Source organism: Triticum dicoccoides, chromosome 4B (genome assembly GCF_002162155.2).
Source record: "Triticum dicoccoides isolate Atlit2015 ecotype Zavitan chromosome 4B, WEW_v2.0, whole genome shotgun sequence".
Lineage (NCBI taxonomy): Eukaryota > Viridiplantae > Streptophyta > Magnoliopsida > Poales > Poaceae > Triticum > Triticum dicoccoides.
This window is the reverse complement of record NC_041387.1, coordinates 22,510,637-22,527,164: the sequence shown is the minus strand read 5'-3', so window position 1 is coordinate 22,527,164 and position 16,528 is coordinate 22,510,637.

Below are 16,528 nucleotides of genomic sequence, written 5' to 3'. Positions count from 1 at the left end.
ATTGTTCAACTCTCGTTTAAGATTTTTTGCAAGAAAACTTCTCTCAAAATGGGAAGGTCCCTATGTTATCGAGGAGGTCTATCGTTCTGGTGCTATAAGAATCAATAACTTCGAAGGCACAAACCCGAGGGTTGTAAATGGCCAAAGAATTAAATATTATATTTCACGTAATCCTATCAATGTTGAAACTAATATTATTGAAACCATAACCCCTGAGGAATACATAAGAGACACTTTCCAGAACGTTCTAGACTCCGAAAAGGCATAGGTACGTGGTACGGTAAGTAAACCGACTCCAAAACAACTCTAATGGCAATTTTTATCAGTTTTGGATTATTTAAGGATTTTAGGAAGAAAGAAGTAGTCCGAAAGGGGCACGAGGCTCCCACGAGAGAGGAGGGCGCGCCCCCTGTAGGGCGCACCCCCTGTCTCGTGGGCACCTCGCGTGCCTCCCGGACTCCGTTTTCTTGTACGTTATGTATTTTGGTCGGTAAAAATTCATTATATATACTCCCGAAGGTTTGGACCACCGTATCACGCAAATATCCTCTGTTTTCGGTTCGAGCTGTTTCTGTTTCAGATCTAGAGCATCATGTCGTCTCCAAGCGCTCCCAAGGACAAGTTTTTCGAGAGGGTTATCAACCCCTATCTCGCGGAGGTGCTGCATCACCCTCAAACCATTGAGATGCGTGAGGTGGTGTTTCACATCCGCGATGTAGAGGGACCAAGGCGTACTAGGAGCGTGGAGACAAAGCTCGAAGCCATGGTGCAAGAAGTTTTCAAGTGTCAAGGGATGGTGGAGCGTGGACTCAACGCCAACCAGATGATGATCACGGAGTTCGCCAACAACCAAAAGCTGGATGCCAAAGTCATTGGGGAGACCATCTTCAAGCTTCAAGAGAAAATCGATCACCTCCAAGCCCAGATTTATGACCTGCAAAACAAGAACTGTGAGTATGAATATAGATTCAAGCGAATGAGTTTGGCTGCAGATTTAAGGATCCCGTAGACTCGATCATCCTTTTATGATGGAGAGCCTATGCCTTGGAAGACGGACGACAAGCCTACATCATCAACGACTCCTACTTCACCACCTCCGAAGAAATAATCACATGGGTATGGGCATACCCCTTGGCAATTGCCAAGCTTGGGGGAGGTGCCCCGGTACCGTATCACCATCACACTCCTATCTTTACTGTTTTATTTAGTTCGACCCTTTTAGTAGTATCTTGATCTATCAGTAGTTGAAGTTTTGATATCAAGTAGTTTTGAATTTTTCATTGTGATCTCTTTATGTAATCGAGTCCGTGTGCTATCTATAATAAAGATTAGTGTTGAGTCAAGGGCTTTGCTATGTTGCTATGATCTTGAGAAAGTAGAAAGAACAAAAGAGTTCATATTGATCTTATGGATAGTGATAACTTCACACATAGAAAGTATGAGGCATAAAAATTGTTGAGAGTTGATGAACGTAGCCTTGGTCATCGTTGCAATTAATAGGAAGTAATAAGGGAAGAGGGGTTCACATATAAATATATTATCTTGGACATCTTTTATGATTGTGAAGCACTCATTAAGTATGACATGCTAAAAGAATTGATGTTGGACAAGGAAGACAACATAATGGTTTATGTTTTCTGACATCTCAGTTAAAGTATATTGTCATTGACCTTCCAAACATGTTGAGCTTGCCTTTCCCCCTCATGCTAGCCAAATTTTTTGCACCAAGTAGAGATACTACTTGTGCTTCCAAATACCCTTAAACCCAGTTTTGCCATGAGAGTCCACTATACCTACCTATGGATTGAGTAAGATCCTTCAAGTAAGTTGTCATTGGTGCAAGCAATAAAAATTGCTCTCTAAATATGCATGACTTATTAGTGCAGAGAAAATAAACTTTGTACGAACTTGTCGTGGAAGTAACAAAAGCGACAGACTGCATAATAAAGGTCCACATACAAGGGGCAATATAAAGTGACGTTCTTTTGCATTAAGATTTTGTTCATCAACCCTAAATGCGCATGACAACCTCTGCTTCCCTCTGCAAAGGGCCTATCTTTTACTTTATGTTTTTACTTTATGCTTGAGTCAAGGTGATCCTCACCTTTCCCTTTTTTTTCATTTTATCCTTTTGCAAGCTCCTCGTGTTTGAAAGATCATGATACATATATCCAATTGGATGTAAGTTGGCATGGGCTATTATTGTTGACATCACCTAAAGGTGAATACGTTGGGAGGCAACAGAATAAGCCCCTATCTTTCTCAGTGTCCGGCTGAAATTCTATAACCACAAGTACTGCATGAGTGTTAGTAGTTGTAGGAGACTACGAGATAGTTGAGTATGTGAGCTTGCTGAAAAGCTCTATTATGGACTTTTTCTGATGTTACGATAAATTGCAATTGCTTCAATGACTGAGATTATAGTTTGTTAGTTCCCAATGAAGTTTTTGAACCATACTTGACATTGTGAATTGCTTATTACTTGAGAATAGGAAATCATATGACAAAATCTATATATGTTGCTGTTATTAGAATGATCATGATGCCCTCATGTCCGTATTTTATTTTTCTCGACACCTCTATCTCTAAACATGTGGACATATTTTTCGATTTTGGCTTCCGCTTGAGGACAAGCGAGGTCTAAGCTTGGGGGAGTTGATACGTCCATTTTGCATCCTGCTTTTATATCAATATTTATTGCATTATGGGCTGTTATTACACATTATATCTCAATACTTATGGCTATTCTCTCTTATTTTACAAGGTTCACCATGAAGAGGGGGAATGCTGGCAGCTGGAATTCTGGCTGGAAAAGGAGCAAACGTTGGAAACCTATTCTGCACAACTCCAAAAGACCTGAGACTCCACGAAACAACTTTTCAGATTTAATAAGAATTTTTGGGCAAAAGAAATAGGCCAGGGGGCCCACACCCTGTCCAGGAGACAGGGGGCGCCCCCTATCTCCTGGGCCCCCTGGTGGGCTTCCGGCTGCCATCTTCTGCTATATGAAGGGTTTTTACCTGGAAAAAATCAAATCGGGGGCAAGCTCACGGGATGAAACTCCGCCGCCACGAGGCGGAACCTTGGCGGAATCAATCTAGGGCTCTGGCGGAGCTGTTCTGCCCGGGACACTTCCCTCCGGGAGTGGGAAATCATCACCAACGTCATCACCAACGATCCTCTCATCGGGAGGGGGTCAATCTCCATCAACATCTTCACCAGCACCATCTCATCTCAAAACCCTAGTTCATCTCTTGTATCCAATCTTGTATCAAAACCACAAATTGGTACCTGTGGGTTGCTAGTAGTGTTGATTACTCCTTGTAGTTGATGCTATTTGGTTTACTTGGTGGAAGATCATATGTTCAGATCCTTTATGCATATTATTACCCCTCTAATTATGAACATGAATATGCTTTGTGAGTAGTTACGTTTGTTCCTGAGGACATGGGTGAAGTCTTGCTATTAGTAGTCATGTGAATTTGGTATTCATTCGATATTTTGATGAGATGTATGCTGTCTCTCCTCTAGTGGTGTTATGTGAACATTGACTACATGACACTTCACCATTATTTGGGCCTAGAGGAAGGCATAGGGAATTAATAAGTAGATGATGGGTTGCTAGAGTGACAGAAGCTTAAACCCTAGTTTATGCGTTGCTTCGTGAGGGGTTGATATGGACCCATATGTTTAATGTTGTGGTTGGGTTTACCTTAATACTCCTTTTTGTAGTTGCGGATGCTTGCAATAGGGATTAATCATAAGTGGCATGCTTGTCCATGTTAGGGCAGTACCCAAGTGCCGGTCCACCCACATATCAAATTATCAAAGTACCGAACGCGAATCTTATGAACGTGATGAAAACTAGCTTGACGATAATTCCCAATGTGTCCTCGGGAGCTCCTTCTTCATTATTAGAATTTGTCTAGGCTTATCCTTTTCTACATAAAGGATTGGGCCACCTTGCTACACTTTATTTACTTTATTTACTTTTTGCTTGTTACTATTTATCTTATCACAAAACTATCTATCACCTACTATTTCAGTGCTTGCAGAGAAAACCTTACTGAAAACCGCTTATCATTTCCTTCTGCTCCTCGTTGGGTTCGACACTCTTACTTATCGAAAGGACTATGATAGATCCCCTATACTTGTGGGTCATCAGTCGCCCCGCGGATGGGGAGGGCCTCGATGTCGAGGGGAGCTTCTTGAAGCTAGGTGGAGTCATCGGTGATGAAAACAAGCGCGCCGAGATGAATCTCGTGGCCCAAGGCCAAACCACCGTCGGAAACCATGTTGTCGGAGAACGAAATTTGGAATCTCACCGGAAGTCGCTTAGACGCGAGCCCCACGGTGGGCGCCAACTGTCGTGGGAGTAAGTCTGACAGTAAGAATAGGGGGTACGTAGGAGGAGGCAAGGTCCTAGCTACGGTGAGATTGTGCACGCAAGTTTTACGAGTTCAGGCCCCTCTCGGAGGAGGTAAAAGCCCTACGTCTCGATGCCCTGAGGCTGTGTCGACTCGATTATGCTTGAATGTTACAAGGGGTGCGAACCCTTGTGCCAGAGGAGGAGGGTGGCTTATATAGAGTGCGTCAGGACCCTCTCAGACCTCCGTTACACAGGGTTCAATGTGAGTTAAGATGGGGCTTTACTGGTAACACCAGCCATAAATGATCTTTAAGACTACAGCGTGAATGCCTGACCGTTGCCATCTTGGGGTGACTTTAGATCTTTCGTACTCCGAGTGGTTTTCCATATGGTCAAGTGACTATGCTGTGGTCGAATGGAATTGGGGTATCCGACTGGAGTCTTCTGTCGAGTGGATTGCACTTCAAGGTGATTCTAATTGGTACTTTATGTTGGTCCTTGAATGTCTTTGACTGTAGGTTAGTGTACTTGGGTGGGGTGTCTAGGTTAGGCCTAAGACCCTACCCTAGGTACATGTCCTTGTCACTGAGTTCGCCATGAAGGACCTCGGGGATCTCCACTACTTCTTGGGCATCCACGTCACGCGATTGACCGTCGACTTCTTCCTCTCTCAAGAACAGTATGCCGAGGACATCCTTGAGTGGGTTGACATGGATAACTGCAAGCCTACTCCGACGCCCGTCGACACCAAGGCCAAGCTCCCTTTCACCACAGGACCACGCGTCGATGACCCCACTGCCTACCGCAGCCTTTGCCGGTGCGCTGCAGTACCTCACACTGACGCGCCCCGAGCTCGCCTATGCCGTCCAGCAGATCTGCCTGCACATGCATGATCCGCGCGAGTATCACCTCGCTCTGATCAAGCGTGCATTGCGGTACGTGGACGGCACGGCCTCACTTGACTTGCATCTCAGTGCCTCCTCGATATTGGATCTCCGGGTCTACACCGACACTGATTTAGCCGGCTGCCCTGACACGTGCCGTTCGACCTCCGGCTACTGCGTCTTCCTCGGTGACGCGCTAGTCTCCTGGTCTTCTAAGTGCCATGCCACTGTCTCCCACTCCAGTGCGGAGGCAAAATACCATGGTGTGGCCAATGCTGTGGCCGAATGTGTCTGGTTATGACAACTCCTTGGCGAGCTTTGCTGCGTGGTCACCACTGCCATGCTGGTCTACTGTGACAACATCTCCGCCGTGTACCTCTCCAGCACCCCCTGTTGTTGCAGCTCTCTCTCTCTCTCACTCAGGACTAGAGGTAGAAGAAGGAGGAGCACAATACACTGGAGTTTCACCCGGCTGCACACATAGCCCCATTACTATTCTCAGAGCACCAACCCATGTACGGACTAGGATTTTATAGCCGTTTTGTAGCCAACAGAAACGTAGCACCCACACACACACAGTAACAGACTCAAACGAACAGCCGGTTATCTAGCTAACAATACGTAGCGCTCACGGAGTCCATGGCGATCTGGTCTTCCCTCGAACATGCGCAGCCCGCTCCTCCGCAAGACGTGGTGCCATCGTGCTACCGCTGCATCCTGCCTGCCTTGCCATACGATCGCAAGCTCAACCATAGTCCGACTCAACCTAGACCCCTACACGCACGCATGCCATACAATACCCAGACACACACATACACACGCCATGCCGCTGTGTCCTGCACGTCCCGCGCGTCCCGCATACACCCGACGCGCCCGACGAGCCCGTCCGCACCAGTGTATCCCGCACGTCCCATGCGCACCCGACGCACCCCGACGAGCCCGACCACACACGCCATGGCTTATTCCAACACACACCCCCTAAGCCACGGCCTAGAGGAGTCCGTCGTCGTCGACGTTGGCGCCGGCCAGGAGAGCCTGCTTCACCGCCGGTCCTTTTCGCAGCTGATACGTCCATTTTGCATCATGCTTTTATATTGATATTTATCGCATTATGGGCTGTTATTTCGCGTTATGTCAAAATACTTATGGCTATTCTCTCTTATTTTACAAGGATTACCATGAAGAGGGGGAATGCCGGCAGCTGGAATTCTGGCTGGAAAAGGAGCAAATATTGGAGGGATATTCTGGCAACTCCAAAAGTCCTGAAACTCCACGGAATACCTTAAAATAAATAAAGAAAAATCATCGCCAAAGATGAAGGCCAGGTGGCCCACACCCTGCTCACAAGGGTGGGGGGCGCGCCCCTCCCCCCTGGGCGCACCCCCTACCTCGTGGGCCCCCTGGTGGCCCTCCGATGCCCATCTTCTCCTATATGAGCTCTTTCGATGAGAAAAAAAATTAGAAGCAACCTTTCGGGACGAGACTCCGCCGCCACGAGGTGGAACCTTGGCGGAACCAATCTAGGGCTCTGGCAGAGCTGTTTTGCCGGGGACACTTCCCTCCGGGAGGGGGAAATCATCGTCATCATCATCACCAACGCTCCTCTTATTGGGAGAGGGCAATCTCCATCAACATCTTCACCAGCACCATCTCATCTCCAAACCCTAGTTCATCTCTTGTATCCAATTCTTGTCTCCAAGTCCAGGATTGGTGCTAGTAGGTTGCTAGTAGTGTTGATTACTCCTTGTAGTTGATACTAGTTGGTTTACTTGGTGGAAGATCATATGTTCAGATCCTTTATGCATATTATTACCCCTCTAATTATGAACGTTTGTTCATAATTAGAGAAGTTACGTTTGTGAGTAGTTACGTTTGTTCCTGAGGACAAGGGAGAAGTCTTGCTGTTAGTAGTCATGTGAATTTGGTATTCGTTCGATATTTTGATGAGATGTATGTTGCCTAGCCTCTAGTGGTGTTATGTGAACGTCGACTAATAACACTTCACCATTATTTGGGCCTAGAGAAAGGCATTGGGAAGTAATAAGTAGATGATGGGTTGCTAGAGTGACAGAAGCTTAAACCCTAGTTTATGCGTTGCTTCGTAAGGGGCTGGTTTGGATCCATATGTTTCATGCTATGGTTAGGTTTACCTTAATACTTTTGTTGTAGTTGCGAATGCTTCCGATAGAGGTTAATCATAAGTGGGATGCTTGTTCAAGTAAGAACAGCACCCAAGCACCGGTCCACCCACATATCAAATTATCAAAGTACCAAACGCGAATCATATGAGCGTGATGAAAACTAGCTTGATGATATTCCCATGTGTCCTCGGGAGCGCTTTTCCTATTATAAGAGTTTGTTCCGGCTTGTACTTTGCTACAAAAAGTATTGGGCCACCTTGCTGCACCTTATTTACTTTTGTTACTTGTTGTTCGTTACAATTTACCTTATCACAAAACTATCTGTTACCACTTATTTCAGTACTTGCAGAGAATACCTTGCTGAAAACCGCTTATCATTTCCTTCTGCTCCTCATTGGGTTCGACACTCTTACTTATCGAAAGGACTACGATAGATCCCCTATACTTGTGGGTCATCAAGACCCTTTTCTGGCACCGTTGCCGGGGAGCGTAGCGCCTTTGGTAGGTGGAATTTGGTAAGGAAAAATTTATATAGTGTGCTGAAATTTGCTGTCACTTGTTACTATGGAAAGTAATTCTATGAGGGGCTTGTTCGGGGTATCTTTACCCCTTCCAGTAGAGCAAAGAGTTGCCCCTCAACCTACTGAACCTATTGAAATTGAAACTCCTTTTGAATTTCCTTCGGGTATCATGGAAAAACTGCTGGCTAATACTTTTACAGGAGATGGAACAAAGCATCCTGATGAGCATCTTCGCTATGTGGATGATATTTGTGGACTATTTAAGCTTGCAGGTATACCCGATGATGTTGTTAAGAAGAAGGATTTTCCTTTATCTTTGAAGGAAGACGCATTGACATGGTATAGGCTATGTGATACGAGATCATGGAACTATAAAAGAGTGAAATTGGAATTTCACCAAAAGTATTACCCTATGCATCTTGTTCATCGTGATCGCAATTATATATATAATTTTTGGCCTCGCGAAGGAGAAAGCATCGCTCAAGCTTGGGGGAGGCTTAAATCAATGATATATTCATGCCCCAATCATGACCTCTCAAGAGAAACAATTCTTCAGAATTTTTATGCTCGGCTTTCTGATAACAATCGCACCATGCTCGATACTTCTTGTGCTGGCTCTTTTATGATGAAGACTATTGAATTCAGATGGAATTTATTGGATAGAATTAAACGCAACTCTAAAGATTGGGACCTCAACGAAGGTAAGGAGTCAGGTATGACACCTAAGTTTGATTGTGTTAAATCTTTTATGGATACCAATATTTTCAGTAAGTTTAGCACTAAATATGGACTTGATTCTGAGATAGTAGCTTCTTTCTGTGAATCTTTTGCTACTTATGTTGATCTCCCTAAGGAGAAGTGGTTTAAATATCATCCTCCCATAGAAGTAAAAGTAGCTGCACCTATTAAAGTTGAAGAAAAGACTATCACTTATAATGATCCTATTGTTCCCACCTCTTATGTTGAGAAACCACCTTTCCCTGTTAGAGTAAAGGATCATGCTAAAGCTTCAACTGTTGTTCGTAAAAGCAATATCAGAACTTATGTACCTCCTGAGCAAGTTAAAGTAGAAACCAATATTGCAATTGTTAAATATCTCTTGTCTGATAATATTGATGGGCATGTTATTCAGTTCGAAGGTGAAACTGCTAGAATTGCTAAACCCTGTGCTAAAGATAAACATAGACCTATGGTAGGTGTGCCTGTTATTTCTGTTAAAATAGGATATCATTGTTACCATGGCTTATGTGATATGGGTGCGAGTGCTAGTGTTATACCACATACTTTATACGAAGAAATTAAGAATGAAATTGCACCTGCTGAATTAGAAGGTATTGATGTCACAATTAAACTTGCCAATAGAGATACTATTTCACGAATTGGGATTGTTAGAGATGTTGAAGTCTTGTGTGGGAAAACTAAATATCCTGCTGATTTTCTTGTTCTTATTTCTCCGCAAGATAATTTTTGTCCCATTATATTTGGTAGACCCTTCTTGAATACTGTTAATGCTATGATAGACTGCAAAAAAGAATGTTGTTACTGTTGGCTTGTATGATATGGTTCATGAGTTTAATTTCTCTAAATTTAGTAAACAACATCGTGAGGAAGAATTGCCTAGTATGGATGAAATTATTGGTCTTGCTTCTATTGCTGTACCTCCTAGTGATCCTTTAGAACATTATTTGCTAGACCATGAAAATGAGATGTTCATGAATGAAAGAAGGGAAATAGATGAAGTATTCTTTAAACAAGAATCTATTCTGAAACACAATTTGCCTATTTAAATCCTAGGGGATCCTCCTCCACCCAAGGGTGATCCCGTGTTTGAGATTAAACCGTTGCCTGATAATCTTAAGTATGCTTATCTTGATGAAAAGAAAATATATCCTGTTATTATTAGTGCTAACATTTCAGAGCAGGAAGAAGAAAGATTATTGAAAACTCTGAAGAAGCACCGTGCCTCTATTGGATATACTCTTGATGATCTTAAGGGCATTAGTCCCACTTTATGTCAGCATAAAATAAATTTGGAAGCGGATGCCAAACCAGTTTGTGATCCTCAATGGCGTTTGAATCCTAAAATGAAAGAAGTGGTAAGAAAGGAAATACTCAAGCTTCTGGAGGCAGGTATAATTTATCCCGTTGCTGATAGTCAGTGGGTAAGTCATGTCCATTGCGTCCCTAAGAAGGGAGGTATTACTGTTGTCCCTAATGGTAAAGATGAATTGATCCCGCAAAGAATTATCACATGTTATAGGATGGTAATTGATTTCCGCAAATTAAATAAAGCTACTAAGAAAGATCATTACCCCTTACCTTTTATTGATCAAATGCTAGAAAGATTATGCAAACATACACATTATTGCTTTCTAGATGGTTATTCTGGTTTCTCTCAAATACCTGTGTCGGCTAAAGATCAATCAAAGACTACTTTTACATGCCCTTTTGGTACTTTTGCCTATAGACGTATGCCTTTTGGTTTATGTAATGCACCTGTTACCTTTCAAAGATGCATGATGGCTATATTCTCTGACTTTTGTGAAAAGATTTGTGAGGTTTTCATGGACGATTTTTCCATCTATGGTTCCTCTTTCGATGATTGCTTGAGCAATCTTGATCGAGTTTTGCAGAGATGTGAAGAAACTAATCTTGTCTTGAATTGAGAAAAGTGCCACTTTATGGTTAATGAAGGTATTGTTTTGGGACACAAAGTTTCTGAAAGAGGTATTGAAGTTGATAAAGCCAAGGTTGATGCTATTGAAAAGATGCCATGTCCCAAGGACATCAAAGGTATAAAAAGTTTCCTTGGTCACGCCGGATTTTATAGGAGGTTCATTAAGGACTTCTCAAAAATTTCTCGGCCTCTGACTAATTTGTTACAAAAAGATGTACCATTTGTCTTTGATGATGATTGTGTAGAAGCATTTGAAATACTTAAGAAAGCATTAGTCTCTGCACCTATTGTTCAGCCAACTGATTGGAATTTACCCTTTGAAATTATGTGTGATACTAGTGATTATGCTGTAGGTGTTGTTCTAGGGCAAAGAGTTGATAAGAAGTTAAATGTTATCCATTATGCTAGTAAGACTCTAGACAATGCTCAAAGAAATTATGCTACTACCGAAAAGGAACTTTTAGCAGTTGTATTTGCTTGTGATAAATTCAGACCCTATATTGTTGATTCTAAAGTAACTATTCACACCGATCATGCTGCTATTAAATATCTTATGGAAAAGAAAGATGCTAACCTAGACTTATTAGATGGGTTCTCTTGCTGCAAGAATTTGATTTTCATATTGTTGATAGAAAAGGAGCTAAGAACCCCGTTGCAGATAACTTATCTAGGTTAGAGAATGTTCTTGATGACCCACTACCTATTGATGATAGCTTTCCTGATGAACAATTAAATGTCATAAGCACTTCTTGTAGCACTCCATGGTATGCTGATTATGCTAATTATATTGTTGCTAAATTTATACCACCTAGCTTCACATACCAACAAAAGAAAAAGTTCTTTTATGATTTAAGGCATTACTTTTGGGATGACCCACATCTTTATAAAGAAGGGGTAGATGGTGTTATTAGACGTTGTGCACCTGAGCATGAACAGGAACAGATCCTACGCAAGTGTCACTCCGAAGCTTATGGAGGACACCACGCTGGAGATAGAACTGCACATAAGGTATTGCAATGTGGTTTTTATTGGCCTACTCTCTTCAAGGATGCCCGTAAGTTTGTTTTATCTTGTGATGAATGTCAAAGAATTGGTAATATTAGTAGACGTCAAGAAATTCCTATGAATTATTCACTTGTTATTGAACCATTTGATGTTTGGGGCTTTGATTATATGGGACCTTTTCCTGCCTCTAATGGATATACACATATTTTAGTTGTTGTTGATTACGTTACTAAGTGGGTAGAAGCTATTCCAACTAGTAGTGCTGATCATAACACTTCTATTAAAATGCTTAAGGAAGTTATTTTTCCGAGGTTTGGAGTCCCTAGATATTTAATGACTGATGGTGGTTCACACTTTGTTCATGGTGCTTTCCGTAAAATGCTTGCTAAATATGACGTTAATCATAGAATTGCATCTCCATATCACCCACAGTCTAGTGGTCAAGTAGAATTGAGTAATAGAGAGCTCAAATTAATTTTGCAAAAGACTGTTAATAGGTCTAGAAAGAATTGGTCCAAGAAACTTGATGATGCATTATGGGCCTATAGAACTGCATATAAGAATCCTATGGGCATGTCTCCGTATAAAATGGTTTATGGAAAAGCATGTCACTTACCTCTTGAACTAGAACATAAGGCATATTGGGCTATTAAAGAGCCCAACTATGATTTCAAACTTGCCGGTGAGAAGAGGTTATTTGATATTAGCTCACTTGATGAATGGAGAACCCAAGCCTATGAAAATGCCAAGTTGTTTAAAGAAAAAGTTAAAAGATGGCATGACAAAAGGATGCAAAAGCGTGAGTTTAATGTAGGTGATTATGTATTGCTATACAACTCCCGTTTAAGATTTTTTGCAGGAAAACTTCTCTCTAAATGGGAAGGTCCCTACGTTATCGAGGAGGTCTATCGTTCCGGTGCCATAAAAATCAACAACTTCGCAGGCACAAATCCGAAGGTGGTAAACGGTCAAAGGATCAAACACTATATCTCAGGTAATCCTATAAATGTTGAAACTAATATTATTGAAACCGTAACCCCGGAGGAATACAGGGACACTTTCCAGAACGTTCCAGACTCCGAAAAGGAATAGATATGTGTTACGGTAAGTAAACCGACTCCAAAAGAAATTCTAAGGCAATATTACTCTGTTTTGGAATATTTAGAAAAATAGAAACATAAGTAGTAGTCCGGGGAGGACACGAGGCCTCCACGAGGGTGGAGGGAGCGCCCTACCCCCCTGGGCGCGCCCCCTACCTCGTGAGCACCTCGTGTGCCCTCCGGACTCCGTTTTCTTGCACGATACATATTTTGGGCGGTAAAAATTCATTATATATTCTCCCGAAGGTTTTGACTCCCGTGTCACGCAAATATCCTCTGTTTTCGTTTCGAGTTGTTTCCGTTGCAAATCTGAGGATTCCGGAGACTCAATCATCCTTCTATGAGGGTGAGCCTATGCCATGGAAGGTGGACGACAAGCTTGTATCATCAACAACACCTCCACCGCCAACAAAGAAGGAGACATAATCACATGGGTATGGGCACTCCCCTTGGCAACTGCCAAGCTTGGGGGAGGTGCCCCGGTATCGTATCACCATCACAACTTCTACATTTACCATTTTTCTTAGTTCGATCCTATTAGTAGTATCTTGTTTTAGTAGAATAAAGTCATGGCATGATTTAGTTTTGAAGTTTTGCTTTATGATCCCTCGATGCAATCGAGTCCGTGAGCTATATTTAATAAAGATTAGTGTTGAGTCAAGGGCTTGATTACTTTGCCATGATCTTGAGTGAATAAAAGAAGAGAATAAAAAGAAACAAAGAACTCATATTGATCTTATTGAAAGTAATGACTTCACATAGAAAGAGTATGATGATTAAAAGTTGTTGGGAGTTGGCAAATATAGCTTTGGTCATCGTTGCAATTAATAGGAAGTAATAAGAAGAGAGAGAGGTTTCACATATATATATATTATCATTGACATCTTTTATGATTGGGAACACTCATTAAAATATGACATGCTAAAGAGTTGATGTTGGACAAGGAAGACAACATAATGAGTTATGTTCTCTTATATCTGAGATAAAGTATGTTTTTATGGTTCCTCTAACATGTTGAGCTTGCCTTTCCCCCTCATGCTAGCCAAATTCTCAGCACCAAGTAGAGATACTACTTGTGCTTCCAAATATCCTTAAACCAGTTTAGCCATGAGAGTCCACTATATCTACCTATGGATTGAGTAAGATACTTCAAGTAGGTTGTCATCGGTGCAAGCAATAGAAATTGCTCTCTAAATATGCATTACTTATTAGTGCAGAGAAATAAGCTTTGTACGAACTTGTTGTGGACGCAATAAAAGCGACGGACTGCATAATAAAGGTTCACATACAAGGGGCAATATAAAGTGACATTCTTTTGCATTAAGATTTTGTGCATCCAACCATAAAAGCGCATGGCAACCTCTGCTTCCCTCTGCAAAGGGCCTATCTTTTATTATTATCCTCTACTTTATGCAATAGTCACGGTGATCTTCACCTTTCCTTTTTCATTTTATCCTTTGGCAAGCCCAGCATGTTGGAAAGAACATGATATATATATATCTAATTGGATGTAGGGGAGTATGAATTATTATTGTTGACATTACCCTTGAGGTAAAAGGTTGTGGGGCAAAACTATAAGCCCCTATCTTTCTCTGTGTCCGGTTAAAACTCTGTAACCACAAGTATTGCTTGAGTGTTAACTATTATGAAGGACTAAGTGATAGTTGAGTATGTGGACTTGCTTTTAAGCTCTGACATAGACTCTTTCCGATGTTAAGATAAATTGCAATTGCTTCAACGACTGAGGGTATAATTTGTTGGTGCTCAATAAGGTTTTTGATTCATACTTTGGCTTTGTGAAAAGATCATCACTTTAACATAAGTAATCATATGACAAAATTTATATATGTGGCTGTTATGAGAATAATCATGATGCCTTCATGTCCGTATTTTATTTTTTTATCGACGCCTCTACCTCTAAACATGAGGACATATTTATTGTTATCGGCTTTTCGCTTGAGGACAAGCAAGGTCTAAGCTTGGGGGAGTTGATACGTCGATTTTGCATCATGCTTTTATATCGATATTTATCGCATTATGGGCTGTTATTTCGCGTTATGTCATAATACTTATGGCTATTCTCTCTTATTTTACAAGGATTACCATGAAGAGGGGGAATGCCGGCAGCTGGAATTCTGGCTGGAAAAGGAGCAAATATTGGAGACCTATTCTGCGCAACTCCAAAAGTCCTGAAACTCCATGGAATATCTTAAAATAAATAAAGAAAAATCATCGCCAAAGATGAAGGCCGGGGGGCCCACACCCTGCTCACGAGGGTGGGGGGCGCCCCCCCTGGGGCGCGCCCCCCTACCCCGTGGGCCCCCTGGTGGCTCTCCGACGCCCATCTTCTCCTATATGAAGTCTTTCGATGAGAAAAAAATAAGAAGCAACCTTTCGGGACGAGACTCCGCCGCCACGAGGCGGAACCTTGGCGGAACCAATCTAGGGCTCCGGCAGAGCTGTTCTGCCCGGGACACTTCCCTCCGGGAGGGGGAAATCATCACCATCGTCATCACCAATGCTCCTCTCACCGGGAGAGGGAAATCTCCATCAACATCTTCACCAGCACCATCTCATCTCCAAACCCTAGTTCATCTCTTGTATCCAATTCTTGTCTCCAAGTCCGGGATTGGTGCTAGTAGGTTGCTAGTAGTGTTGATTACTCCTTGTAGTTGATGCTAGTTGGTTTATTTGGTGGAAGATCATATGTTCAGATCCTTTATGCATATTATTACCCCTCTGATTATGAACATGAATATGCTTTGTGAGTAGTTACGTTTGTTCCTGAGGACAAGGAAGAAGTCTTGCTGTTAGTAGTCATGTGAATTTGGTATTCGTTCGATATTTTGATGAGATGTATGTTGCCTAGCCTCTAGTGGTGTTATGTGAACGTTGACTACATAACACTTCACCATTATTTGGGCCTAGAGGAAGGCATTGGGAAGTAATAAGTAGATTATGGGTTGCTAGAGTGATAGAAGCTTAAACCCTAGTTTATGCGTTGCTTCGTAAGGGGCTGATTTGGATCCATATGTTTCATGCTATGGTTAGGTTTACCTTAATACTTTTGTTGTAGTTGCGGATGCTTGCGATAGAGGTTAATCATAAGTGGGATGCTTGTTCAAGTAAGAACAGCACCCAAGCACCGGTCCACCCACATATCAAATTATCAAAGTACAGAACGCGAATCATATGAGCGTGATGAAAACTAGCTTGATGATATTCCCATGTGTCCTCGGGAGCGCTTTTCCTATTATAAGAGTTTGTTCTGGCTTGTCCTTTGCTACAAAAAGGATTGGGCCACCTTGCTGCACCTTATTTACTTTTGTTACTTGTTGTTCGTTACAATTTACCTTATCACAAAACTATCTGTTACCACTTATTTCAGTACTTGCAGAGAATACCTTGCTGAAAACAGCTTATCATTTCCTTCTGCTCCTCGTTGGGTTCGACACTCTTACTTATCGAAAGGACTGCGATAGATCCCCTATACTTGTGGGTCATTAGCAGCTGCGGGCACTCGTGCCGGAAGTGCCCGTGCTCCCTGCACTTGTAGCAGCGCCTGCGCCTGTTGCCGTCGCTCCCCGATGCTGTGCTGCACCCGTCGTTGTCGTCCCGTGGTCCGCATTGCTGCAGCTCCCGCGCCCACCACTGTGCCGCTGTGACAGGAGCTGTCCGTCCGCCCACTCGCCGCTGTCCTGCCGTCGATGCCGAACTCGCTTGTCGAACGCGCGTAGCCGCCCGAGCGCTTTGTCTAACGCCATTGTCGTCACATCGTGGAACTGCTCGATGCCGGCGACGACTGGGAAGAGCCGATCCGGCACCGTATCC